The sequence below is a fragment of the Ascaphus truei genome, chromosome 1, assembly GCF_040206685.1.
Source record: "Ascaphus truei isolate aAscTru1 chromosome 1, aAscTru1.hap1, whole genome shotgun sequence".
In the NCBI taxonomy this organism is placed as follows: domain Eukaryota; kingdom Metazoa; phylum Chordata; class Amphibia; order Anura; family Ascaphidae; genus Ascaphus; species Ascaphus truei.
This window is the reverse complement of record NC_134483.1, coordinates 326199237-326226664: the sequence shown is the minus strand read 5'-3', so window position 1 is coordinate 326226664 and position 27428 is coordinate 326199237. Positions and strand designations below refer to the sequence as shown.

The 27428-nt window shown below is 43.3% G+C and overlaps 1 protein-coding gene across 8 annotated transcripts in view; it reads right to left on the bottom strand.

Annotated features, from left to right (window-relative positions):
- Positions 1–27428, bottom strand: part of SLC20A2 (solute carrier family 20 member 2) — a 65344-nt gene that overhangs the window by 35331 nt on the left and 2585 nt on the right. The window contains exons 1-2 of one of the 8 annotated variants that reach the window (XM_075606678.1): positions 11842–11980; positions 11567–11649 (exon numbers count right to left, since the gene is read on the bottom strand). The exons of 3 other annotated variants lie outside the window; for them this stretch is intronic. The gene's annotated coding sequence lies outside the window, so the exon portion shown is untranslated. Of the gene's footprint in view, positions 1–11566; positions 11650–11841; positions 11995–27428 lie in introns of those variants that run through there. 4 more of the 8 variants (XM_075606697.1, XM_075606684.1, XM_075606698.1 and 1 more) reach the window with 4 other exon arrangements.

Sequence of the window (27428 nt, the reverse complement as noted above, 5' to 3'; positions counted from 1 at the left end):
CTGATAGAGCAGCACACAAGACAAACCTAAAGCCACTGTGCATACACCGGGACTGAATTTACTTAGGAAAATGACCACTCTGCTTCCCCTACTAAAAGTTTGTGGATAACCCAAAAACTGAAACAAATCCCAACCTAAGGCCCGGGCCATAGAGGGGTGGGAGAGCGGATGCGCGCTAACGCCGAGGCTCGCCTGCTTCAGTCAGCGCGATTGCACGGACTTGCAGGCGAGCCAGCGTGCGCGAAGGGAGCCGGGGGGAGGTGGGGCAGTGACATCGCTGGGCCAATCGCCGGCGACGCACTGACGTCAATGTCACGGCGCCGACGTCACGGCACCGTGACGTTGACGCTGCTTAAGGCTGATTGGATGTTTTCAGCCGACAGCGTGCTGAAAAACAGCTTGGCGCTCGGCTGAAAACTCCAAAGCCTGAGCACGCCTGCGGACGCTCGCGTGAGCCCCCTCTCAAGGCATCCTCATTGAGGATGCAGGGGCTCAGCGTCCGCACGCCTCAGCGCTGCTTGTCCTTCTATGGACGCAGCCTAATACATTTCACTAGAGCACTCACTTTGCGACCTGTAACTGCTCCCCCTTCACTCCCCCTCACCCCAGAGGCTGGTCACAGGACTGCAGGCGCGCGCTCTAGTAGTGCAGCACTTCCAATGCCTGCTGCTAGCTAGAGCGAGCGTGCAGTCCTGCCTGCTCTAGCTCGCCACCACATCCTGACCCCTGCCGCCTCCTGCTCGCTGCTGCCTTCTGCACGCCGCTGCTTGAGGTAGGCATATATGGTGGGGGGGGGGGGTTGGGGAAGGGAGAAGTGAGATACAGGGGGGAAGGGAGATGCAGGGGGGGAGGGAAATGCGAGATGCAGGGGGGAGGTGATGTGAGATGCAGGGGGGTGGGTATATGAGGATGATGATGATGATGATGATGAGGGGTGCTGGGGAGATATGAGGATGATAATTTTACCCATGCGGCCTGATTTTCTAAATATGTATTGGGCGGTGGGGTTCTTTTTAAAATGTATTGGGGCGGCTGGGGTCTTTTTCAAATGTATTGGGGCGGGTCTTTTTAAAATGTATTGGGGCAGCGGGGGGTCTTTTTATTATGTATTGGTGGGGGCCTTTTTAATATGTATTGGCGGGGTATTTTTATTATGTATTGCGGGGTGGGGTTATATGTATTTAGGGGGGTGGGGTTTTTTGGTATGTATTTTGTGGGGGGGATTGAGTGAGTGGGGTAATTGATGGATGGTACGGGCGAGTGAGAGGAGAGAGGGTGGGAGGGAGTGAGTGAGGAAAAGAGGGTGTAAGAGTGAGAAGCAGGGGAGAAATACATGTGAGGCGGGAGGGGGGAGAATGAGATGGAGGGGAGAGAAATACATGGGTAGAGGGTGGGAAATAGAGGGGGCTCGTGAGGTGTGAAATGAACCCAATAGGTGTCAGCCAGATAGGGGTTCCCCGAGATTATTCGAAACACTTCAAGGGTTCCTCCAAACAAAAAAAGTTGGGAATCACTGCACTAGAGGCTCCCTTTCTTGCCAAACACAATTATGGCACAGAAGTAAAGCACTCCTTTGTATTGTGCAAACTGTTTTAGATGATGAACTTGAGATAACCCAGCAAAGTACAGCAGATTTAGTATTCTGCAATCCCATTTATATCCTCTGTTCTATAGTGTGTGTGCCAATTGCTGTCGCCGCTGATCTTAATTTAGGCAAAAGGTCGTGGCTCAACTGAGCATTTGATGTACTGCCAATAATTTTTTTTATTATCTTGTGAGGTTCTATTTTAACTACAAAATATGACCGGCAAGAGCCAAAAAACACAGGCAAAAAATTACAATACAGGAGGTTATGGAAGAGATCGACCTAGGAAAACAAAGGTTGGGTGTCCTCTGAGAACCTGTCAATTATTCCCAAAGTAAAAAAAAAAAAAATTCCTTGGTATTCAGTTTAAAAACAAATGCCCGGTTAATGAATTAACAATATTACGGCACCAGAATTATTGCGGAAGTTCATGTCTTGGGCTGCCAAAAAACCTTTTCTTATAAAGTTAATGAAGGCCCAATGCAAAGTCAGAGGAGCAAATGTGGAGCAAAATCTATGCAAATTGCATCATTATGTTACTGTATGTTTCTCTATCAATATATTAAGGTCCTTGGTCCAATTTGTGCACCATATATATGTAACATTGTGATTTGGGGAATTGGGGAATATTTCAAAATAGGTGCACAAATGCCCAGATTATGAGATGTATCAAAATGTGCGACTCTGTGGATTACTTTACTTTTAATAGTATGTGTGTCCAAAAAATCCACCACGTAAACTTCTCCAGCTGTCAGGAAAAATGGTAAAATTGGTGGTCACTGCTCACCGAGCTCCGGAATCAACCAAGCGCAGTATAAGTAAAAAATGTTATTTATTCATCCAAAAAACAGAAAGGCATACAGAGAGTGTAAAACTCTAACACGTTTCGTCTCAGAGGAGACTATCATTTTTCAGCAAGAAAAGGCGGACATGGACAGCTTATCGTGAGTACCGATCAGCGGACGCATGGTGTAGGACACAGGGTGCGGTAAGGGAACCTATTGAGGACACTGAGTATCTTGCAGACACACTGCAGCGATACCTCGTTACTTGGATTGTTACAAGCTTATTAACCCCCCACCCTGGCTGAGTCCATTACTAACACACCGAAGACATATAACTCATTCAACAAACTCCCCCACACGCTGACATAACCGAGGGAATCAGAGACATTTGCTGTATGATATATTTATTGCATCATTGCCATTGATAGAGCACCGGCTTTCTTTGGGGTTTATTCCTCATTTTTTCACTTCTCCAGCTATCAAGTTGCATGACCTCTGGGAAACTAATTTGATTCAAACGCATGCAGAAAATGGTACAATGCATAAAAATAAACATTACTTTGCACGTTCTTTACATTGGTACATATTCCCTCTGTGTTAAAGGAATATAAGGAGCACCCAATAAACTAACAAGAAAGAATAATGTATATGAGAGTGGTGCAATGGGAACAAGTGGTTCCGAGCACACAACGAAGGAGAAGACAGGTAATAAGCAAAAAATTTGTTTAATGTATAGGCTGTATAGAATGGAGAATGTAGGTATAAAAATGACTCCAGGTGCAAATGACACATAAGGGGAAAAGGACCATTTCGTATTACTTTGACTGATTAGGCTAACTTGGGCTTACTCCCATATTCAGTTTGCTCACACGTAGGACTCTTTAACAAGGACATTTGTAGTTACCATTAATCCATTTAGACTTGGGCAGACTCCCCTATCTAGCTGCTTGAGTGTTGTGTTCCCTTGTTGAGCATTTTTTGAAGGTTAGGATCAAGAGAGAGGGAAGTACCTGTGGTCGTACAGACCGCAGGGAACGGGCCAGAAGAAGGGGGTCATCCCCGAAACGTTGCCCCCCTCTACTTGCCTACTCTTTTTTTATCCTCATTTTGTGTTCATCCCCCCAATACTTCCCTTCCTCCCTCCACCCCCCTCCCCCCACCTTCCTAATTTCTGTTTTCCCTCCCCTCGTTTTCCGTATTCCTTAGCCTCAATTGAACCTTTTCCCTTCGGGTGTCATTTGCACCTGAAGTAATGTTTACCTACATTCTCCATTCTATAAATCCTTTTGTGTAAACAGCCTATACATTAAACATCTATCTATCTTTTTGCTTATTACCCGTCTTCTCCTTTGTTGTGTGCTGGGTACCACATATTTCCTGTGTTGTTTCTCCCTGCTGCCTCTTACCCCACAGTAATAACTCAGATGAGTATTTTGCTGCAATAGAGGTGTATCTATTGGAACTATGGAAAACAATGTGCTTAGAAGCAGTCATTATTGGGATTAAACAGATTTGCTTACGAGGCCCTCCAAAATGATTGTTTAATACATGTAACTAGAAAAAATATGGAGGGTTCTTCATTAAACTGCAACAGTGCCGTTTGGGCACGATCCCATGGAGCATACACATTGACCTCATCATTTGAATTAAATAGGGTGACAAAGTATTTGTTCCGGGATGAGATGACGTCCAAAACATGGAAAGTGTGCGTTTATGAAGAACCCCCCCTCCCCCCCCCCCCCAGATATAACAAACATTTTCGGAAATTGACTGTAAAGTAAAAGATTTACATAAGGCCCGGGATAAAACCTGAATAGTGCACCCACTGCAATACTAATCACTCCGTGAACAAATGAGAAATAGAAAGGGCCCAAGTGTGCAGCATGTCGCATGGCAGCAAGAATGATCACTTCGAGGTAGTCACTCCTCAGCACAGAACAAACTCTCCCACCTACCCCCCCCCCCCCAAAAAAAAATCGAAACTACTTTGTCCCATCAGTATTTAGATAGAAAAAGAATACATTATACCCCGTGCTCTTCTCCTATCTCTTTTGCTCTGTCACTACAATGCTTTCACGTACATAAATCGCAGTGACTTCTCTGCACTAATACTGTACTTTAGTGAGAAACATCTCAGTTGTACAATCGCCCCAAAATAATAATAATAATAATAATCTGTACAGAAGGTTTGAACTTTATCGAATTGGTCTGCAGAGGACTAAAATAACTTTTACTCTGCTCAAAGAAATAAGTAGTTAATAAGTGCTGAACTATTGATTGTCTAAATACTGTTCAGGTCACCCTGATCCTTTTAACTTGCCTCCAAATCAAATTACATGTGCTTCAGCTCTGTCAGAGATGACACCGGTTATTCTAGATAAGCCACTGAATAGATAAAGTGTGGGAAATAAGTCACAAGATGTACAGCGGTATTTATAAACATTTTAACACCAAAAAAAGAGATTGAATGAAAAAGCAGTGATGTATTTACCATGGGGGACGGAGGAGGGGGGGAGAAGGTGTGCAAACAGATGGGCTCATAGTTAAAGCTGCAGTTCAGTCTTTTTTTTTTTTTATTTATTTTTTTACTTCAATAGTTTCATGTGTGCAATCTCTAATTACCTAAAGAACTGTATAGCTGCAGGTCAATTAGTTCTCCATGTATTGATAGCCGAAATTTGGAGACATAATTAGTGAAGGGATCTGTTTTTATTTGCTTCTGTCTCTCAATGGAAGCTCATGAATATTCATGAGCACTCCTGCACTGACATGTGCTAGAGGGAGGGCAGGGCTGACAAAGGGGTGTGCCAGGGCATGAAGGGGCAGTGCCTTAGCAAATGGCTGTTAAAATAGAATACAAGAAAATTGGTCTTTCAAAGTTGTTTTTTTAAAAAACAGAAAATGATAAAAGTATTTTTTCTTACTACAGAACTGATTTATTAAAAAAACCACACATGCAGGATATTGACTGAACTAAAATAAAGGCAAACAAAACCTAGGAAACAGCTAAAAAGTATTTATAAGGCAGGTTTATCATGTCAGTGGGTGTCCATTTAAGTTGTGATATTTATGAAGATCAAGATGGATGCTTAACGCCAAAAACACTGATCCTGCTTAATATCTCTTTCAGTCTGGTGTTAGCTAGGGGCACTTAATGAACGAGACATACTGTACACATCCATTTTGTATTTGTACATACTGTATTTAGCTATGCAATGAAGAAACAAACCTAATAAAGTCAATGAATAAGATTTGGTGTCCGCGTATCCTATATAGTATAATATGAATAACAAAATATTACGAGCAGAGGTGGTGTGAGTTTAGAGTATATATTTTAAAGTATGACACTGGTGAAAGAAGTCACCTTGTAGAAATAGGACCTTGAGGAGTTCCATGTTGGACTAGTTTGTGACCTCCAGTTCAGAGCTACTCAATTTACTGAAGGTGACTTCAAACGCTCAGTGGTGCTGGGTAAAAACAGAACACAAAGCTCCATACGTGTTATTTCAGGAGCTTGTCACAATGAAGAATATACCGTCAAGCTACATCAACTCTAGAAAAACTGCATCTTGTTTTACATTTTCACCAGCAAACTTGGCGGATAAGGATGGGGGAATTAAATATTAGTCCAGTGTTGCCAACTTTTTGTTCGATTGTCACACCAACCTTCTCTATGTACTGAGCAGTAAAGTAAGGCTTTTGTGAGCTCAGACATGATTATATTTATTTTGAGGTTGAAGCTTACAGTATCCTTGAATTTTGGCTGCAGCGCACCAGAAGATGAACCTCTTTCACCAGCCAGCAGAAATATGAAATACTATGGCCTCATTATTCAAGATAGATCTACACGGATTCATGTACAGTATAGCGAGTCCTCGCTTATCCGACACAATGCTGGACCAATGTTAACTAGTGGCGATTTCCTTCGGATACGCGATATTTGCAGCGGATAAGGCATTTTTTTATTGCATTAGCCACCGTCAAAATACGCGTCCGACGGAAAGCGGAACGTCGTAAAGCGAGGAATACCTGTATATGTAAACGACATGTGGATCAACTGTCCTTCCACAGTTAAAACTGCTGAAACTGGTTCTCCGAAGAGATTCCGAAGCTAAAATTCTGACTATAGGGAGGGTTTCTTACCTCATGAGCTGCTCTCAATTAGATTTGTAAATTGTGCACTACAAGCAAAAAAAAAAAAAAATCAAAAGGTGAACTCCAATACAAACTACAGCTAAACCCCGTTATAACGCGCCTCGTTATACCGCGATTCGGTTATAACGCGGTTTTCCCGTGGCTCCCGTTTTTTTTTAAAAAAAAAAAAAAAAAAAAAAAAAAAATTTTTAAAAAAAATTTTTTTACATTTTTTTTTTTGCACACTGCACACACTCACTGCACACACACTGCTCATTGCTCACACTGCCACACTGCACACACACTGCACACTGCACACACACTGCTCATTGCTCACACTGACACACTGCACACACTCACTGCACACACACTGCTCATTGCTCACTGCCACACTGCACACACACTGCACACTGCACACACACTGACCACACTCACGCACACTCACACACACTTACGCACACTCACGCACACTTACAGACACTCACACACACTCACACACACACACACACACACACACTTACACACACTTAGACACTCACACACACTCACACACACTTACACACACTTACACACACTTAGACACTCACAGACACACACTCACACACACTCACACACACTTACACACTCACAGACACTCACACACACTCACACACACTCACACACACTCACACACACTTACACACTCACAGACACTCACACACACTCACACACACTTACACACACACTCAGACACTTACCCACACTCACACACCCATATACACACACACACTTTCTCTCCCATATATACATACACACACACTCTCTCACTCTACACAGACGGGCCGCGACCAGCACCACCACCCGCTCCCCCCCCTCCTCCCGCGCAGGCAGCGGGAGCACCGGGGACAGCGGTGGGGAGAAGAAACCCCCCGCTACAACCTCCATGCAGGCAGCATGGTTCTGAGGTAAGCGGCGACCTGAGGGGACATCCCCACTCCCATCTCCTGCCCCGCGGCCTGTCCCGAGGTGACAGGGGGAAGCGGGGACAGGAGAGACATCCCCGCTCCCATCTCCTGCCCCGCGGCCTGTCCCGAGGTGACAGGGGGAAGCGGGGACAGGAGAGACATCCCCGCTCCCATCTCCTGCCCCGCGGCCTGTCCCGAGGTGACAGGGGGAAGCGGGGACAGGAGGGACATCCCCGCTCCCATCTCCTGCCCCGCGGCCTGTCCCGAGGTGACAGGGGGAAGCGGGGACAGGAGAGACATCCCCGCTCCCATCTCCTGCCCCGCGGCCTGTCCCGAGGTGACAGGGGGAAGCGGGGACAGGAGAGACATCCCCGCTCCCATCTCCTGCCCCGCGGCCTGTCCCGCGGTGACAGGGGGAAGCGGGGAGCGGAGGGACATGCCCGCTCCCATCTCCTGTCCCGCGGGATGAATATGCGCTAAAGCGCGGCGGCCATTTTTTTTTCTCGCGACCCCGTTAGTAACGCGGTGGTCTCGGGGTGGACCCCGAGACCCGCGTTATAACGGGGTTTAGCTGTATTTATTTCGCCATGGTTAAAAAAAAAAAAATGGAGCCATGTTTCGCACTCACAAGCAACACCTTGATAAAGTGGGTAAGATCGAAACGTGTAGGTGGTCTTTTTACCTTCGTTTTTTATAATGCTGAAATTATATTGGTGTTCACCTCTCGATTTTTGTCTTTGCTGGTTGTGCAACATGTTTACACATCGAATTACTTGTTCCAGTGTTCAACGGATCCTTAACACCATGGAGCCCCGGCGACGGAATAAATGACAGATGCTCATTAGCAAGTGAGTGCATCGTTGAGGATACTCCATCTAGTACTGTTATTAAAGTTAAAAATTGCACCTATATATTACAGTTACATGAATTGACAAGGAAAAAAAATACTGATTATAGATTTACTATTAACAATTAAGCAGGGCTCCTCCAATCTACATTTTATATGAGAAACTATCATTTAAAGTGATTATCCATGCCTTTAATACCTCTGAGTACCAGTATCCAACCGATACGACATATGGTCTCAATTATAGTTTGACAGAAGGCTTTTGGTAGCGAAAGGTTAAAGAAGCTCATGGACTTGAAACTATACCTTAAATGTTAATATACACAGGCCCAGACATATATGATGAGTAATAAAAATAAGAAAAAAGGGAAATGTTAAAACTTGACTGATAATTTTGCACCAGAGAAGAAAACACCATAAGATTTACCAAAAAATATGTTCAACTACTCCCCCCCCAATTTACTCTGTTCCATTGACCAGCTCTGCTCCCGCCCCCACCCCGTGCCAGGCTTCCATTTAGCCCGCCATCAATTCGCACACATCCTGCTCTCCCCCACATTTTAGGTGCCCAGGATTTCCCCATCCCTGGTTACATAGAAGTTTGATACACTCCACATTTTTCAGTAAGCAGTCAAACAGGTGACACCACTCACATGCTGTTAAGATCAGGTATTGTTAATTAAGAAGATGGTAAATGCTTGAATGCATCAAGCTGCTTTGCAATAAATGTCTGATTTCAATCCCTGCTGTTTCAACAGGATGGAAAACTCTTTTTTTCACACAACCATTAATATTTTAATGATTAATCTCAACCCAGTTCCAGAAGTGCTACAGTTAACAACCTCCATTGAGAAAACAGCAAGTAGACACGGAGTTGAACTGAAAATAAATCTTTGCCGTTTATGGGTAATGTATCATGCTAGAGCAGTGTTTTTCAACTTCAACTAATTTGATGCAACATAGAAGCTTTTCTGTCTATTGTATAATTTTCGAATGACTTTAAAATTGCAGGGTACCCGTTAGGGATGCCCTCGGAACCCAAGGTTTCAACCCAGGAACCCTTGGGCATCATGCAATTTTAAGGTCATTCGAAAATTATACAATAGACAGAAAAGTGCCAATGTTACATGAAATATAACAAATTACTTGGTACATTACCATCTATTTTTTTCTTATTTGTTCTTCTCATAAGTACAGTATCTGTAATTTTGTTAAATCCTTTGGCCAAACCATTTGAAGCCTGCAACCCCGTCAAGGCATGACCCCCGCTGCAGGTTCAACACGATCTAATTTGTACTGTCTTTTATATTTCTTCCAGAGCATAGAGACGAGGAAACAAGAACACTATAGTCAACAGCATGAGATGCGTGACATGTATGCAGTGACTAAAGGGTTAAAAGTAAGAAGCACTGTATGTGCCATGTATGAACTACAGTGCATTTAAAACCAGAAGTGCCCTAATAATTAGTGAAAAAAGTGCAAGAGAAAATTCTCCTGATCATCAACTAAAGTATAAGTAAACATTTAAAAAGGAACATTTTAGACCATATGGACTCATATTTCCCAGCTGTATAATGCCGTAACACACCTGAAGATATCTTTCAGTGCTGTAATTTGTCTTATGGCATAGAACCGCTTACTAAATGTGGTCCTACGGGGGTTATTCATTGAAATGCATTGGTGCAGATTGGGGCACTTTTGCACCGAAACCCCTATTCACTTTATAGACTGTTTCTGTGCGATCTTCCCCGATCTACACTATCGAAGTTTAATGAATAACCGACTTTTTCTCTTGAAATGCTAGAACTACTTTTGAACCCAAGCAAGCCAGAGTTTTTAGTGTGATGTATTCGGACAAAGAGAAAGAACAATGGACGGTACAAAAACGAAGCATCTGCTAAATTCTAAACGACCTTCTGCGGTGGGAAGACCTCATTGCTTTAAAAACAACAACAAAAACTACAATTACACTCTTTTTTTTAACCAAAACACATAGTAAGTTAGTTGGAGAAGTAAAACTATGAAAATCCAATGATACAGTAAGCTACGGACTTCTATATATGCACTGGTCATGTGCTTTGCATACAGTAACTGCTCAGTTGCACAAACAGCCTGCAACTGAGTTATATAATCTCCCTTCAGAATTTGATTTGGACTACACCTGCATGTTATGCAATGCAATTCAAGCAACCAGTGGCAACGCTAAAGTTTGGAAGAAGTTGTCCGTCTCAAATTATGCATTCCCAAAAGCTAATGCTATAAAAATAACACAGAAGTGGCAGTTTTCTAATGAAAATCCCCAGACTTCAATGATCAGGATACAGAATGACCCCCATAGTCTACTCAATGATTTACAAATTACATTACAATGGATCTTGGATGTTAGTCTACCCAAACCCAAGCAGCTAACCAAGATCTACTTGCTCATATTCATAACATAAGCATGTATCATTGTAGAAAACAACAAAGATCACATCAGGTAACAGTCAAAAAGCAAGTCTGCCAAAAAAAAAAAACATTTTTCAAGCTGGTCAGCCGGGCATCATGCTTACAGATACGACAAACATCTTGATCTGCAGCTTGCCTGGGGGATTCAAGTGCTACAAACACTCCAGTGGTCCAAACTGTACTGATTAAACAGTATGGTTCAGTTTTGTAATTGGTCTGGAAGAGTTAATTTAAAGTGGTCTGCACTCCTACAATTGCTTCTCTAAAATGTGTTTTGTAAGTGCAGCGCACATGAAAAGGCTTTCACAAAGTGTGTGTGATTTTATAGGCATGTTCAGTCTAGTTCGCTAAAGCCGTGCAAATATTTTAGATGCGATTCTCAGAAGAGGTGCTTATGCGTTTAAAAGGCTGTCTCTCTTAACATGACAACGGGCGCAGGAAATCTCACCCTTCCAATTCTTTTTACCAAGTGTATTGTTTTAAAAAAAAATAATCACATCATACCCAGCAAAAAATGCTTCCAATATATATCTAAATGATTACATATCATTTTGCATGCTGATAATAGCAGCCTAGTTGCGCATAATCTATAACTGCACATATTTATTTCCTGTAATAAAAGATTAAAGCATACCAAATACGAGTTACCTAGTAGATAAATTGTGCAAATACTAAGATCCTGACTAGCTTTCTCCCATAAATGCATCGTTCCCCTTATTTGTACACAGAGATATAACACATCAGGATTACGCCTGCCTGACTTTGATTAGGAAGAAAATATCTGATCATATAAAATGCAGGGGGGAAAAAGCAGTATATTTACCTACAGTACAGTAGTAGCCAGGAAACAAAGTTTATGGGGCCAACTTAAAGCTGATGCAGCGACAAACGGCTCTGACCTGAGAACTGGGGACAAAAGTAAGGAAAAAGATATAGACCTTTTTTTGCTCACGTTTGCCAATCAAAGTTACTCTGCTCTCCAAATAGTGAGAGAGAAAAAATCCTTTGCATGCTTTAAAAAGTCTGCATAAGTAATAAAAGAATACTTAAGAGACGATTTTAACTACTTCTCCCTGATCCAAGAACAACAAAAGTTACCTTGGTGTGTCAATGTGGTACTCTCTCCCCTTTCTAACATGCACAGGAGGCCTCCTGGAGAGGCAGCTTAGAAGTCACTGGTTTTTACTGCCTGGACTTCAGCAGCTGCTCTATTTCCATGCAAAGGCATCCAAGTAAGAGCACCATAAATAACATGATCGCATGGGGGTGGGACTGGAAGGCAGATCACAGACAGCTACTCATCCTAAACTGCTCCCCCCCCCCCCCCAGAAAAAAAAAAAAGAAGTTCCCTCCGCACCCTCTGCTGTCAGTCAAAGGCATAACAATTTATAGAAGCTGGAAGACAGAGCTACAACTGAACCCTTCAGTGACCTGCAACACATCACAGAGCCGCAGGGGGATCAAATGATCACAGAGGCAATATCAAGGCGCTGACAGGAAGCACTGAGTACCAGAGCAAAGAGGCTTTGATTTATAATGTAAAAACAAAAATGGCAACAACTAGAGTGGCAGATTTCAGAGGTGCAGTCCCCATGTAAATCCGCAGGGAACTAATGGCAGTGACGTGTTACAGCATTGTGGCTTTATCAGGGTCTTTAAAAAAAAAACCCCAGGCAAGTCAAATTATATTGATCATTTTCCCTTTTCTTTTACGTAAAGGAGGATGATCGACATCATTGTTTACGCCACTTTGACGTACTCTCCCTTTCTTGCAGAGCAGCGGCTAATAAATGTAGCAAGATATTAGGGATAGTAATGCCCGTAACATTCCCCCCAAAACCTCAGGTTAAATGGCTTTGAAATAGATTTGAAAAACACTTGTCTGATTCTTTTCTCAGGATCAGTCATCTGGTTTTAACCTATTAAAACATTGTCAGTAGTTGACTGTATACAAGAACAACTTCAACTCTACCAATAAAGTTCTTTATTACTTTGCATGCAGTATATCTTGTACTTTCCAATTGAGGAACCACAAAAGATAACGCAGACTCTCTCCTGTATCTTTATAGCATAAAGAGATTGTGAGTCACTGTGAGCAACACACAAAGTATCAGTTCTCGCACCTTTCCTCTCCTCAATTCAATTTTCACACCCACAGTACACAAGAGGAAAAGGCTATAGGGAGGGTGTCATGAAACGTGCAAAGAAATGGCTAGCATGAGGCCCAGGACTGACATTTTTAAACACAAAATACAAAAATGAACATAAACAAAATTACATAAATTTTACGGTCACTGAGTTAAGTGCAAAATTGAGCTGCCGTATGCTTAACTTGGACCAAAAAGTGTTAGGCCGTGATTATACCCAAAAACGCACGCGGCATGGTGACAAAACAAGTTGCATAAACCCAATGAAACTGCTCATACCGCAGGCGACGGTCGCGGCGCTCCATACTGCAAAGCGGAAGGCTGGGAAGAGACTGACAAATTAGATTTATTCTTGCGACGACCGTGTCACGTGAGCGGTTCAGCCAATGAGGGCAAACCGCTCATGGCCACGCCTCCAAGCCTCCTCTGCTCTCTCTCCCCGGTATAATCAAGATGCTGCTCGGCGGCAGCGCTGGGTGACGTCAAAGCATAGCTCTGCCGCCTTGCAGCACTTGGTATATTCAAGGCCTTACAAACGGAGCAGTCACTTTTAGAATTCAGGGATCTCACAGGTTAAAACATATTGCATGCATTGCTGCCATGGAGAAAACTTTTAGGAGGTCCTTGTAAAAGAGTTAGGTAGAAAAATGTCATCACTTCACATTATTTGCGCAACTACACCATGAATCACTCATCTATTTGTTACAGTGTTTTACTTTGCAATGTGTCGAAAATAAATATGCGAAAGCTCAGGAAAATCTATAGCCTGTGCAAACTGAAAAACATACTATTGTCTTTGCACTTACTAAACAGTATATTCCAGGACTTCTAATAACCTCTGTTACCCTGGGGTTTTGTGAGCAGCAAATACAATAAAAGGGCGCTCCTGCTATTAGTCAGCTGCAACTATTAGTCAGAGGAGGGAAGTTAACTGCCCAGCACCGTTGGCACAGGAAAAAGCAGTCCAGGAAATGTCAGGAAATGCAGGGAGTGGTACAGTATGTACCATACTATATGAAGAAAGGCAGATGGCCGGAGACAGGGTGTGAGCTACCTACTGTACTACAAGCCAAGGTTTTCAGATCTGAGCAAAGGCTCAGAATCTTTAACGCTGTATATATACACTTTCACTTGTAAAAGCAGAGGAAAAACATCCACCCATTTGTTCTTGGTTGTGTTTTTTTTTTAAGATGACATAGTTTCCTAGTAGAGTAACGTGGTAGTCTTATTATAAGGAGCTCCCAAAAGTTCATAAAACATGAATCTATAGTCACAGCAAAAAAAAATATTTGCACATAACCGTGAATATCAAAATGTGCCTACATCTGTACTATGCTTGCAATCAGAAATGACTCACAAAATTACAATGAGTATATTACAACCTTCACGGCAGGTGTCAGTAGTTCGGCTTCCAGGAAGCCATGTATCAAGGCCCCAGTCAAAAGGAAATCCTTTTGGGATGCGCATACAGGAAGCAGGAATAGGATCTATTCACCTGAGCTCCGTTCTATCAGCAGGCAAAAAAAGGAACCCTGGCTGCAGTAACGTTCAGAGAGTTCTGGTGCTATAGTGACCAGCTTAATAAAGTCAGCACACACCGCACCAAGGAAATCACATGCATGGACACAGTATGTCCTACTATGCAGTAAGAACCATGGGAACAAAATAGATGTGCAGGCAATTGCATAGTTTATTTGAATTATACCGCTGCTGAATATTACCGCTCTTTATATGCAAAACAAAGTAAGTACAGGAGCTGTAGTGCAGATAGTCATTAGAGTCAAACAGAAAATTTAAACATACAAGTGAAAAGGACAAGCACATATTTTCAGCAAACCTTTTAAATATTTAATTCTAGATGTAATTATAGACAAACCAAGGTAGGGCACAAAATAAATGTGGTAAAATCAAAAAGGTGCATCCATTGACAGACATGAAAAATATTCGTTTTATAAGTACATCCTCCATGATGCCAACGTAATCTTTATTACTTTGGATAGTACCAAACCTGACTATTCTAATAAATACAATCCATAGTAGACAATATTTCAACACGCCTCTTGCTTCCTACATTATTTATTTTCCTTGTATTCTGCGGCACTTCAAAGATTACAGCCGTTTTACCGTTTGTTAATAACACAGCCGTGTTACCGTTTTAATAACATTATCAAAATGTCTGTCTACGTGTAATATACTAACAAATGGTAGTAAGTGCTACTGAAATCTCTACATAAAATGGGGGATGTGACACGGTTATGTACATCAATATAAAAAACAATATACGTATACATATAAAGTGTTAGAATTGTGCCAACAAATGTTAGAAGCATAACTAATCCCCTGATTATTATAAAAAACAGGAAGGTACATAGTGAAGAGAAGGACACATCCGGAGCTACTTTATATGTGCGCGAGTCACAGAATCAGTAAATAAAAACATGATGAATGGTAGTGGATAAATGAAATCAAACCACCACGAGATGGCTCGAGCTTCTGGTAGAGGCAATGACTTCTGTTAAAATGTAAGCCAGTAGGTCTCAAGCGGTTTCGGGATCTCAGCTGGTCGGCATAATTAAGCCACAACAACACTGCTGGGCATATTTCCTGATGCTCGTCAGCGGTAGCAGAGGTGGTAGTCCGGTTTCGTAAGCCTTAGTGACTGATCGCTCTAGTCCTCAGATCTTCCCTTATCACTTTGTGCGATTTTATTAGCACTGCTTACTGTACCTTTCTGAGACTATTCCACCCTCAGTGTTCACTTACTGTTTTGTGTCCCGTACAGTGTTGCATTACGTTTGTTTTCTCTCCTTTTCTATATACCGCCACAACATCTGATCCCATCAGAGTAGCACCCTTGGAACAAAGGCATTGCCTCTACCTGCAGCTCCAGCCATCTCCTGGTGGTTTGATTTCATTCATCACGTTTACTAATACTTTTGACTCACGTACACATATAGTAGCTCCGGGTAAGTCCTTTTCTTTGCTATGTGCCTACGTATAATATACATGCATTATATAATCTTTGTATGTTTTTCAACAACTATTGCTTAACGGAAAAGGTAGCTGCAACTTTTCCTGAATGTCTTACAACGAAGGATCCACGGCCCTGTTTACATACTACAAACAAACGTCTTCCATCATTCACTTTGCTTTCTCTACCTTTCACTGATAAAACTATGCAGAAATAGCACCGGAGCATTGTATACACAACAGAAGAAAAACCTAACTCTAGAAAAATTCTCCAATGTGACCCACAGAAATATATATTTTTTTCCGTGTTTGTCTGCAACTGAAGTCTTACTATGAGTGAAAGTAAATGCAGCACTGGGAAACTTAAGTTCGGGAAAACGGATGGAAATAAAAGCACACCAATATAAAACCGCTTTGCTGCATGTGCAGCCAGTAATGCCAACACTGTGCTGTGCTTCGCCCCTCAGGCTGCACAAGGATTCAAAGCCAAAATGCACCTGAGAAAACAGCAAGGGCTGAACTGTGCATCTGAGGGGGGCGAAAAACCAGAAAGGGAGATTTGGCAGTGGGAGGGGTCATGTGATACCCAATTAAGTCATTTAAATTATCTATGATCTATGTTGTTGTGTTCAACAGAACTGCATTTCATAAAAGTTGCAAATGTATTTTTAAAAAGAGGAAGCAACATAAAATGGAAGGCTGTTTCATTCGCACGTACACTTTTAAAGCAGCAATCCAAGCGGAGAAAGAAAGAAAAAAAAATTTAAAGTCGCTTTTAATCTTTTTTTTTTTTTTTTTTAAATACATGCATCCCTTCATTGAAAACTAATTACCTAAGCTGCCGATCAATTTCTTCTCCCGTGATCAATCAGCAAAGATCTTGCTTTCCAGGGTTCACTAAATGGCTGCCTTTCAGTTTCAAATTAATCCTTGAGTCAGTGTAACTCAGCAGCTACAATGTATTCTTATATCACTTAGGAAGCGCTTACAGTGCCGGCGACGCAGCCGATAACGTCACCCGTCGTCACTAGCGATAGTTATAATTTAACTTTCTGCGATGTTGCTGGCGACGGGGTCATTGATAGGTTTACAGAAAGTCACATATGGCGACAGTCGTGATGTCGCTGTCGCGCTTACTATAAGCGCTCGCGGAGTCAATTGTTTTGTTTTGGAGCGACATCGCGGGAACTATAAGCGCAGACTTGGGTAACATTATCTATTGTTACAGTTTGCAGCTCAAACTGCTGGGAACATTGGCAACAAATTATCACAAACAGGAAAGTGTTACTAAGAGGGGAGAGGGGAGAGGGGGGAGGGGAGAGGGGAGAGGGGGGAGGGGAGAGGGGGGAGGGGGGAGGGGAGAGGGGGGAGGGGAGAGGGGGGAGGGGGGAGGGGAGAGGGGGGAGGGGAGAGGGGAGAGGGGAGAGGGGAGAGGGGAGAGGGGGGAGGGGAGAGGGGGAGGGGAGAGGGGAGAGGGGGGGGAGGGGAGGGGGGGAGGGGAGGGGGGGGAGGGGAGGGGGGGAGGGGGGAGGGGAGAGGGGGGGAGGGGAGGGGGGGAGGCGAGAGGGGGGGGGGAGGGGAGAGGGGGGGGAGGGGAGAGGGGGGGAGAGGGCAGACGGGGGGGAGGGGGGAGGGCAGAGGAGGGGGGAGGGCAGAGGGGGGGGAGGACAGAGGGGGGGGATGGCAGAGGGGGGGGAGGGCAGAGGGGGGGGAGGGCAGAGGGGGGGGAGGGCAGAGGGGGAGGGAGGGCAGAGGGGGGGGCAGAGGGGGGGGCAGAGGGGGGGGAGGAGAGATGGGGGGAGGGGAGAGGGGGGGAGGGGAGAGGGGGGAGGGGAGAGGGAGGGGGGGGAGGGGAGAGGGAGGGGGGAGGAGAGAGGAGGGAAGAGGGGGGAGAGGGGGGAGGGGCGGGGGACGGGGAGTCTGCAAAGAAGTAAGTGGCTGTCTGCAGTTTCTTTGTGGCTGCAGTTTGTGTGTGAGTGTGTCAGTAGCAGTGTGTGTGTGTGCTGTTGTGTTGTATATCTGTGTAGAGATGCTGTGTGTGTGTGTGTGTGTGTGTGTGTGTGTGTGTGTGTGTGTGTGTGTGTGTGTGTGTGTGTGTGTGTGTGTGTGTGTGTGTGTGTGTGTGTGTGTATAGAGCTCCAGTGTGTGTGTGTGTGTCAGTAGCAGTGTTTATGGGTGTAGCGCGTGTGTGTCTGTGTGTGTGTGTGTGTGTGTGTGTAGAGGTGCTGTGTTGTGTGTAGAGGTGCAGTGTGGTGTGTGTAGAGGTGCTGTGTTGTGTGTAGAGGTGGGGGGGAAAGTGCAAAGTTTAGTAAGTGGCTGCATTTTTTATTGTGGCTGCAGTGTGTGTGTGTTGTGCTGTTGTATGTGTAGCAGCAGTTTGTGTGTGTGTAGAGCTGATGTGTGTGTGTATAGAGCTCCAGTGTGTGTGTGTGTCAGTGTCAGCAGCAGTGTTTATGGGTGTAGCATGTGTGTGTAGAGCTGATGTGTTGTGTGTGCGTAGAGCTGCTGTGTTGTGTGTGTAGAGGTGCTGTGTTAGTGTAGAGGGGGTACTGTGTTGTGTATAGAGGTTCAGTGTTGTGTGTGTGTGTGTGTGGGGGGTGTAGAAGTGTGTTGTGTTGTGTGTAGACGTGGGGGGGAGAGTGCAAAGTTTATTAAGTGGCTGCATTTTTTATTGTGGCTCCAGTGTGTGTTGTGCTGTTGTATGTGTAGCAGCAGTTTGTGTGTGTGTAGAGCTGATGTGTGTGTACAGAGCTAGTGTGTGTGTGTGTGTGTGTGTGTGTGTGTGTGTCAGTGTCAGCAGTAGTGTTTATGGGTGTAGCATGTGTGTGTAGAGCTGCTGTGGGGGTGCCGTGGGTGGAGGTGCTGTGTTGTGAGTGTAGAGGAGGTGCTGTGTTGTGTGTCTAGAGCTCCAGTGTGTGTGTGTGTGTGTGTGGGGGGGGTGCTTGTGTGTGTAGAGGTGCTGTGTTGTGTGTGGTGTGCTGTTGTGTGTGTGTGTGGGGAGGGGGGGTTGTATGTAGAGGTTCTGTGTTGTGTGTAGAGGTGGGGGGGGAAGAGTGCAAAGTTTAGTAAGTGGCTGCATTTTTGATTGTGGCTCCAGTGTGTGTGTGTGTGTTGTGCTGTTGTATGTGTAGCAGCAGTTTGTGTGTGTGTAGAGCTACTGTGTGTGTGTGTGTGTGTGTGTGTGTGTGTGTGTGTGTGTGTGTGTGTGTGTGTGTGTGTGTGTGTGTCAGTGTCAGCAGCAGTGTTTATGGGTGTAGCATGTGTGTGTAGAGCTGCTGTGGGGGTGCCGTGTGTAGAGGTACTGTGTTGTGTGTCTAGAGCTCCAGTGTGTGTGTGTGTGTGTGTGTGTGGTGTGCTTGTGTGTGTAGAGGTGCTGTATTGTGTGTGGTGTGCTGTTGTGTGTGTGTGGGGGGGGGGGGAGTGTGTAGAGGTTCTGTGTTGTGTGTAGAGGTGGGGGGGCTGCATTTTTTATTGTGGCTCCAGTGGGTGTGTGTGTGTGTTGTATGTGTAGCAGCAGTTTGTGTGTGTGTAGAGCTGATGTCTGTGTATAGAGCTACTGTGTGTGTGTGTGTGTGTGTGTGTGTGTGTCAGTAGCAGTGTTTATGGGTGTAGCATGTGTGTGTAGAGCTGCTGTGTTATGTGTGTAGAGCTGCTGTGTTGTGAGTGCAGAGGAGGTGCTGTGTTGTGTGTCTAGAGCTTGTGCGTGTGTGTATGTGTGTGTGTGGTGCGCTTGTGTGTGTGTAGAGGAGCTGTGTTGTGTGTGGTGTGCTGGTGTGTGTGCGTGTGTGTAGCAGCAGCAGTTTCTGTTTGTTGAGCTGCTGTGTGTGTGTGTGTGTGTGTGTGTGTGTGTGTGTGTGTGTGTGTGTGTGTGTGTGTGTGTGTGTGTGTGTGTGTGTGTGTGTGTGTGTGTGTGTGTGTGATATAGATATCTGCAGTGTAAGCGTATATAGGTGGTTTCATGTATTTACCATTTTATTTTTAAAAAAAATCTATTTAACTATACAAAAGTGTCTATTATTTATGAAAAAAGTCTACATTTAGCCTATAATAGTAATAATCCCCTAAGAACAGGGCATTACTGGCCAATAATGCCCTGGCTGGGTTAAAGTCCCTCGGCTTCGCCTCGGGCCTTCAACTCTACCGGCCAGGGCATTATTGGCCAGTAATGCCCTGTTCTTCAGGGATTATTACTTAAATACTACAGAACTGATTTATTTAAAAAAACACACATGTAGGATATTGCATGGCTTGTTCCTTTAAGTGACAGACGCCTTGAATGCTGGCTGTATAGTGAAATCATAGGTAGAGGCCATGCTAGGCGCGCGCGATGGAGCGCGTGGCATCGGGTGCACCTGCAGCAGAGGCGATTTGTGACCTAGGGGGAGGCGTGACCGTGATGTCACGGAGCTGCTTCGCACTCATTGGCTGAACCGCGCTCACGTGTCCCGGCGGTCGCAAGACAAAATCAAACATTTTGTCTCGCGAAAAAAACAGCCGCTCCGTCGCTCACTTCCACGCTCTATGGACGTTTGCATTGACTGCCTGTGTTTTGTTTGCAGCGCGCATTTAGCATGGACGCGGCCTTAATAGAGCGAGTAGTGCAAGGCTTTTTTGTTTGTTTATAATAAACGCCAGCAATGGTCCAAAAGTAAGCCAATAATTAGTTAGGCCAATATAAAGATGCAGCATACTCCAGGCATGGAAGGTTACACACAAGATTATCAAAATCATGCAAATTGACAGCTGTTCTGATGCACAGTATACCAAACAGATGCATAGGTATTTGTGAAGGTCCATTCATGTCAAAATGGACAAGAAACAAAACGTGACACCCAGAATCCCTGGCTGCAGCATGCTAAGAGATAATATGGAAAGACAGGGTTACAGACCTGTCTGAAACGTGTGAATGCGTTCACAAGTGATATTTTTGTTTGCTGGAATCCTTAAAACAACTGCCCATTTGTAGTTCCTCAGTTAAATTTCTCTATCAGCACATTTTCAGCTTAACAGCTATGTACTTTTGCACATACCCGTTTCAACTTGCCATAGACACCCATATGCTTTCCGACAGGTCTTCAGGGGCAGGAATGTGGCGTTCTACACAAGCCAGGATATGCAAGAGACTACAGTATAGGTTTCAGAAAGCTGCTCCATTGTCCTGTGCATATTACTGCAAGCACTGCAGGGCAGGAATCCTCTAATGTTACTATCTGCAGGCAAGTACGGTCAATATGTTTGTGATACATGCATACATACATACATGGGCCACCACAGGATATACAGGCCATATGCTTGCATCACCCACCCACCTGGAAGCAGAGCTATCAGTCATCTGTTCTCCGAGATAGCGCCCCACAGTTCATAGAGCAGCGCTATGCCCTGTCTTCTCTGTTCAATTAGGGTTAACGTCAGCACAGGGAAGGTGGCTTCATGGCCAGGGAAAATGTCCTAATATGATGTGCTTTTACATGGTTACCTAGCATCAAAACTGCTGCAAAAAGCAGAACCTGTTCTTCCAAATGGAAAAAAAGAAAACACTAAAGCAACCTTCATTATTGTAACTTCCTGCTTACTTGGTCTCCACGACTGTTTTCTTCATTGTACTATATATTTAATACACAGTATTGACGTTGGGATTGTCTCACCATAATGTAAATTATTCCCTCCCATTATTTCTAAAGCATGAGACTCCTTTATTGCCATTTCAAGATTTTCATTTAATACATTAAAAAAAATAGATATCAGAAAATATGGAAATCCAAATGAGTAGTACAATATTTGATTTTAATATATATTAAAAGTTGAATAAAACAGGAACTGGAGACAGAAGTCAGAAAAACCCTATCAACAGAAAACAAAAAAAACACACATGTAGGATATTGAAGGTTTTGCTCCTTTGAGAGCCACACGCTACAAACGGTTCTGCCTTCAGGCACTACTCCACCCCACTACAACACACCTAACTAGCAAAAGATTTGCTTTTCCCTGAAAGCATGCAACTTAACTTGTCTCACACGCGATCGGGCACGCAGAGGACACAACTTAAAGCTGCAGTTCAGGCAATATCCTGCATGTGTGTTTTTTTTAATAAATCAGTTCTGTAGTAAGAAAAAATACTTTTAGCATTTTCTGTTTTAAAAACAACAACTTTGAAAGACCAATTTTCTTATATTCTATTTTAACAAGCATGCTTGTTCCTATAGCAACGATTTACATTCCCCATATTTAAAGATGTCGCCAAACTTTGCCGATCAATAGACGGAGAGCGAATTGACCGGCAGCTATGCAGTTCTTTAGGTAATTAGAGATTGCCCACATGAAACTATTGAAGTAAAAAAAATTAATAAAAAAAAAAAAAAAACTGAACTGCAGCTTTAATAAGGCACCACAATCTAAGAAAGGCCTATCCCGTTTAAAAATCTAGCGAGTAGGTAGCACTACTGGATACTCACAAAACTGGGGCAGCCAAGAAACTAAAGCAAACATTTCTGAAAGGCTCAGCAGTCAATTCTATACACTCTGAAGTGCTGTATTTTTGTACATCGGAGTATATAGAATGTTCCCCTTAATGGGTAAGGGTTTACATGAGCCAGTAAAGTACAGGAGAACGTGTGAGGCTGCTCTAAAAAAAAGTCATGTTTGCTATGTAATATGAAATAAGATACATTTTGGTTATATTCATGCTTGGCGTACGCCAAAGGGTGGCAGCCTGGAGGACCCTAATGACATACATCATTAGGTGTGTGAGGTTTTGCTAGTTTTCTAGGGGCTGATCACAAACCCAACAGAGGAGGAGAAGGGGTGGAGGGTGTTTCATTTTAACACAGGGCAACAAGGTAACGATCATGGGAGCATTCAGGAGAGCGGTCATGTGAGCACTAGTGATGGAGGACCCATGGCTGTACCCACTGTCATTGAAGAGGCTAAAGAAGTTTTTCTGTAGAGTAATGATGTCCCTGACCTGTGCTTTGCTACACATCGGTACAAACAAGGACATGTGGTAAAACCCAGAATATAGTACAATTTTTTTTAAAATAATAAATCATGCCCACTTCCCCAGGCAGGGCGAGAGTGTCATCCACTTTTTTAGGCTGCGTCCCCGCTAGCGCTGAGCGGGCAGCGCTTGCGGCAGTTACTTACATATATAGATATATGGAAGTCCCCGCTCACGCTGTGCGCTCATGCTTGGCGCGCTCTCCAAGCATAAGTGCACTCAGCGCCAGCGGGGACTCAGCCTAAGGCTGCGTCCATAGATGGACCAGCCGTGCTGAGGCGTGCGGACGCTCCGCGCTGAGCCCCTGCATCCTCAATGAGGATGCCTTGAGAGGGGGCTCACGCGAGCGTCCGCAGGCATGCTGAAGAGTTGGAGGTTTCAGCCGAGCGCCAAGCTATTTTTCAGCGCGCTGTCGGCTGAAAACCTCCAATCACAGCACAGCAGCGTCAACGTCACGTCGGCGCCGTGACATTGACGTCAGTGTGTCGTGGGCGATTGGCCCAGCGATGTCACTGCCCCGCCTCCAACCACCTCCCCCCGGCTCCCCCCACGCACACTGGCTCGCTTGCAAGTCCGTGCAATCGCGCTGACTGAAGCAGGCGAGCCTCAGCGTTAGCGCGCCTCCGCTCTCCCCACACCTCTATGGCCCGGGCCTTAGGAATAGCCCACTGCTGTATTCTAATATACTTTATTATAACGTCTCTACATAATTAAAAATATATATATTATTCTAGTATATTGTTTGAGTGAAACACCTGATCCAATGAACAGTCTGCTGTGGAATCCATGGCGGGGAGGGGGGATTGTTTCATATTCATATTGAAATCCCATTGGTGAGAGGATTCACTAAGCTCCAATTAGGCGTATCGGAACTCGTTCCACCATTAAATGCCATACAAGTCAATGACAACTACCTAGTTGATAGGTTACAATTGAATTTAATAATGCTTTAAAGCAAAATCTGTGTTTTATCTTTTTTTTTTAAGTCTAAAAAAATGTCCTTATTTTTTTTCTTTAATAAGGAATTTGAATGAGACATTCCTAAACCTAGTAATAAAGCAATCAAATTAATGTATGCTCCTTCTCTATCACAGTACAAATTAGGCAAGGGGATGAGATTAGGAAGAGATAAGTGAGAAAACCTTCCTTTCGGTTGCACCGTCGACAAACATTTCCAGAATAAACGTAACATTTATTTTTCTCACAAATATATATCTTTATTAGTTCACGATTATGTTAGACATACACTGTTAAAGATTGATATCCTTAAATCAGAGGTTTCAGATCAATCACCTTCTGCTATGTAATATAATGGTAAAACAAACTCTTAGGATTTAGGGACAGCCTTCTTTTAACGGCATTTCCAAAAAAATTGCCACATTTGACGGAAATCCATAATGTCATTTTGAAATGGCTTCTATAATGAATGCAAATATAGCTACGGTAAAATATCTCTGTTAGGGATCCAGACACAGTGACTTGCTGCAAGACTGTAAGCTCCTCGGGGCAGGGACTCCTCTTCCTTAATGTTACTTTTATGTCTAAAGCACTTATCCCCATGACCTGTTATTTATATTATCTGTTATTTATTTGATTACCACATGTATTACTACTGTGAAGCGCTATGTACATTAATGGCGCTATATAAATAAAGACATACAATACAATACAATACAATACAATGCATTACAGGCCTGATGAGCATTCCGTCCAAGTTAGGATTATAATTGAAAACTTGTAAACCCATCAAGAGTACTATGATGTTCATTCAATGCCCGAGCGGCTTTGCTGGCACTGAATGAGTTAGAGTTCGTTTTTGTAAATGGATGGTATGAGGTTGTGAATGACAGAGGGTTTTCCTCCTCTCCCCACCTCTATAAAAACGCTCTTTTTCCAAGCCGCCACACATTCTCTACGCGCCTGCTTTCACACAGCCATGGTCCCTCTTCAGCTACTCCCACAGCTCTCACTGTTAAATGACTCAAGTACAAGGCAGCTAGCTTTACTTTCATTTTTTTCTAATGCAGTCAGAAAATCAGAATCATTAAATTTGTTCATATGACAGTGACATCAACATTACAGAGAACCATTGCTATATCCAAGCACAGAAAGATTGGAATGTCATTCCCCCCATATAAAAAATGCATATTAATCTAACCACGAATTGCTATAAGTAAAGTACACGCCATCAGATCAATCAAATGAGGCAATCTATTAAACCCAGCCGGTGTTAATGCAGCTATACTCTGTTTCCAAGTTTGTGGTTAAACAATGTTTGATTAACCTCTCCAGGGGAAAATTGAGGGACACTATGCACTGTCCTTTCTTTAAAGCAGGACACATTCTGCAAATACAAAAAAGATGGAACAGGTACTCCAGAGGTCTTAATGCAAAAAAAGATTTTAATTTACACAGATCGACGTTTCGGTCAAATACAGTACACTGACCTTTGTCAAGATAAAGTGGTGTACTAGTACATCATGACAAAGGTCAGAAAACGTTGATTTGTGTGGATTAAAATTTTTTTTTGCATTAAGACCTCCGGAGTGCCGGTTCCTTCTTGTTTTCGAAAGATGTAAGGTCTCCCCTGTCGGGGGTGATCACTATGCACCCGAGGCAGTTATATAGATTGAGAGAGTGCATCTAACCTTTTTTTCCCTTTCTTTAAAGCAAACAGTAGTTTAAACCCCACTACATTTCTGATTGCTCGCTTGTGTATTGATATCATGCACAATGCCTGTGGCAATGTAATAAACACTTTCATATCAAGCAATGTAAAAACATTCAGCACTCAATGGGTTATCTCCTTTCAGCGCCTCTGGAGCCTTCACTGCAACCCTGCCTCTAGAGGAGTTATATGTCAGGCTGGTAAAATCCATGACACTTACTTTTTCACATGATCACAGGACACAGCAGTAAGCGCTTAACTGACAAAACAGAACAAAGACTATTTTCTTCTGGTGATGTTGTGGCAACAATTGGGTTCAGAACATTACACTATACGTCAAACGTTAAACACTGCAATCATTACCGACTGTGTGGTATCTACATGTACACAGACAAATAGGCTTATCAATGGCTTTATCTTTTTCTGGGAGGCTAGTACACTTTCTCCATGTGCAGCTTGGCCACCAGCAACGATAGGAATACAGTATCTACATACACTTTCATGGCTTGAGGAGCTTTAAACTCCAAGCACATGCATACATATGATACTAGAAGCACTATATACAGTAGGTGTAATCTGGATAACATGTCCACTAATGATACACTTTAGTCTCCAATTTAAATGTTGCCTCTGAGCTGGGGATATTGTGTGAAGTTTTACAGACTTCAAACAAAAGAGGAGGAGACTACATTTGTAGAGGAAAACTAACCTTGTTGTTGCGAGAGTGGCCTACAAGGCATCGTGTCGCAATGTGTGTCTATTGCACACATGTTGATACATCTTTTGAATTACTTTAATATGCCTGGTTGCCATTAAAGGAGCAATCCAAGCAATATGCTACATGTGTTTTTTTGTTTTTAGTAAATCAGTTCTGTAGTATTAGATCATACTTACTACTTTTTTTATTTTACATTTCAACTCTTAATGCCATTTTTAATGTTTTAATATACTGAGCATCTTCTGATTTTTATAGCAGGCTTTAGCACACGTTCCCAGCAGTGCAAGATCTTTGTAACACTGGCATGTTTGTGATCATGTGTTGCCAATATTCCCAGCAGTTTGAGCTGCAAACTGTAACAATAGATAATGTTACTTTAGTAATATAAGAATGCATTTTAGCTGCTGAGTTACACTGACTGAATGATTGATTTGAAACTGAAAGTCAGCCATTTAGTGAACCCTGGGAGACAGGATCTTTGCTGATCGATCACAGGAGCGTGAATCGTTTGGCAGCTTAGGTAATTAAAACAAAAAGAACGATTCCTGCGCTCCTACCAATTAGGCTAAGATAAAATAAGCCTAATTGGTAGGAGCGCAGGAATCGTTCTTTTTGTTTTTCTATATGTAAGGCATATCTTTTTACCTGCAGCAAACTTCTATAGGGAGGAGCGCGGTATTATGTACAGTTTCTAGCTTAGGTAATTAGTTTTCAATAAAGCTAATTAAAGGCTATATATATATATATATATTTTTTTTTTAAGCTGCGTGGTTTGCCTCTTTAAAAGCCCACGTCCATTTGTTTTTGTGTGTAATGTCTGTGACATCCAAGTAAATTAACTATAAAACGTTTAGCTAGGCGTTTCTATATTTTCCGTTATTTTTAATAGATAAAAGTGTCAAAGCAATAATTCCCTCTCCACCCAAAACATTTTTTATTTTCTACCTTATCCGATTGGGGGGGGGGGATCCCCTATAGCTGTTCCATAGTCCTCCATCCTTCAGAGACCACCAATTCCACATAGATAGATAATGTTTTTTAGTGTCGATTTTGACACAATCCACAAATATGGCCACTGGGGTCCCAAATAGAAAGTCGCAATGTTGTCTCCTGGGGACGTTGTAAATTTCTAGTGGCTGCCAGAGTGAGCCCTGACCCCACGGCCATTGTGTCCACAATGTAAGTGTT